Source organism: Schistosoma mansoni, chromosome W (genome assembly GCF_000237925.1).
Source record: "Schistosoma mansoni strain Puerto Rico chromosome W, complete genome".
In the NCBI taxonomy this organism is placed as follows: domain Eukaryota; kingdom Metazoa; phylum Platyhelminthes; class Trematoda; order Strigeidida; family Schistosomatidae; genus Schistosoma; species Schistosoma mansoni.
In genome coordinates this window covers 54994725-54997212 of record NC_031502.1, presented here as the reverse complement: position 1 = coordinate 54997212, position 2488 = coordinate 54994725, and positions in this window count along the sequence as shown.

Genomic DNA, 2488 nt, shown 5'->3' with positions numbered 1-2488 from the left:
CGGTCAGATTGTCATTTATCCATTTTGTTTACTTTTATACTTGTTTACACACGAACGCTAACTCATCTAGCATGTTGGGGTTTTGGATTCCTATAGTAACGCTGAAAAAATCGTACACTTTGAAATTTATTGATTAAAGGTCAATACTCCCATTTTATTTTTTTTTTTTAATTTCCTTATAGACAGTTTTTAAAGGTAACGCTTTCTTCGTTTAACTTCTCAGAAATTGATCTAGAAGGTGCACTTGTTTACTTGAAATACACATGTAGCATAATTTTGTTTGATGAAGTCACTAACAAAGTACGCCTTCACTAATAATAAAAATGTGGTTGGGATGTGTCTCTCCTTTTCTAAATATATTATGTTGCTTCCGGACAGTTATGGGTCAACACGTAAATTAGTCATAGAGAGTAGGAGGATTAAATGCGTTAACTTCATTTATCTTGAAAGCCTCATCAACCCTGATGATTGGAGAAGTTCAAGCATGAAAACAAGGATCTTGTCTGGGATTTACTGATTCGCGTTACTTGTGACTCAGTTGGGCGGAAACTCTAACCTAGTTTGAATCCGTCAGTAAAGGCACCCCAAGTGCCTTAATGGTTAACTTTGCTCACTGACAGTTATTCACGTCCGAGTCCAACGGAAAGAATAAGTTCCCTCAACTACCGTCTTGAAAGGAAAAACTACATTAATTCACTGGCGGAGTCATGGAGTTTCAATTTTCTAGAATAATTGATAAAAGTAAGATTCATACTTACTTACTTACTTAGGCCTGTTACTCCTGATGCAGCATAGGCCGCCGACTACTATTCTTCAACCCATTCTGTCCTACCTCTACCTTTATACTTCTATCCAATCAATGTTCATTCTTCTCATGTCTGTCTTCATTTCTCGACGTGATGTATTCTTTGGTCTTCCTTTTCTCATTTGACCTTGAGGATTCCATGTGAGGGCTTGTCTTGTGACACAATTGGATGATTTCCTCAATAGGTGTTCTATCTACTTCCAGCGCCTCTTACTCATTTCTTCCTATACTGAAATCTGGTTTCTTGTTTCGTACAGTAGGTTGTTGCTGATAGTGTCTGACCAACGGATCCGAAGTATCTTGCGTAGACAACTGTTAATAAACACTTATATCTTCTGCATGATAGCTTTCGTAGTTCTCCACGTCTCCGCCCTATACAGTAGAACTGTCTTGACATTTGTATTGAAAATACTGACTTTCTTATTGGTTGACAATTGTTTTGAGTTGCAGATGTTGTTCAGTTGTAAATATGCTGCTCTTGCTTTACCGATCCGTGACTTCATATCTGCATGAGATACGAGGTGTTCATCGGTGATACTACCCAGATATGTAAACGTTTTCACACCCTCAAAAGCTTCTCCGTCAAGTGTAATTCGATTGATGCATGCTGTATTGTATCAGAGAGTCTTACTTTTCCCTTTGTTTATATTGAGACCTACTGCTGTTGAGACTGCTGCTACACTGGTCATCTTCTCCTGAATTTGTTGCTGCGTGTGTGATAGAAGAGCCAGATCATATGCGAAGTCTAAATCGTCCAGCTGCAACCTAGCTGTTCACTATTTCCCGTGCTTCCCTCCAGATGAAGAGTCATAGGATGAAAAAGTAATGTACTCATTATTTTTACCTGATTGATCATGATTATAAACTGTTATGTCTTGTGCCGGCGAATTAGAGGCCGGTGAATTATCGATCGGACTAATGACAAACGAAACCCGTATGAGCAGTCTAGAATACTTATCGGTCCTGCTTTTTGCCTAGCCCAGCCAGTTAAGTTCAGAACACCAATAACAGCCTCTGCAATATGAATCATTATCCTCAAACCTACTGGGTTTATATACCAAACAAACTGATCACATTGTACCATAAAGTAAGAAAACAACATTTGTACAATATTTGGCTGTGAATGTGGGGAACGTTTAATAATGGACTAGGGATAACTCAAGAATGGTAAATCGTATAATAATAGTCTATAAGTCAAAGTAAGGCTTATAATAAGGGGGACATGAATATGAATAGTCAAGTTGCTTAGCAGTTATATAATGGGAAATATACATATCATATTGGTCCATAAATAATTCTCCAAAGGTACCATACATAATTCTTTTCAGGATATAACACAAACTACTAAGGATTTATAATATATTAGAACAAAATAGCTGGTCTACCTCCTCTCACTTATCATTTTTATCCTAGTTTCACCAATACAAAAGATAATCAATAGTTTAATATAGCTTTAATTAACACTGGTTCCTTCCTCCCTTCGTTCATTCATACATTCATCATTTGACAATATTCATCATATTACTATTATTATTATTATTATTACTACTACTACCACTACTACTACTACTACCACCACTACTACTACTACCACCACTACTACTACTACCACCACCACCACTACTACTACTACTACCACTACTACTACTACTACTACTACTACTACCACTACTACTACTACTA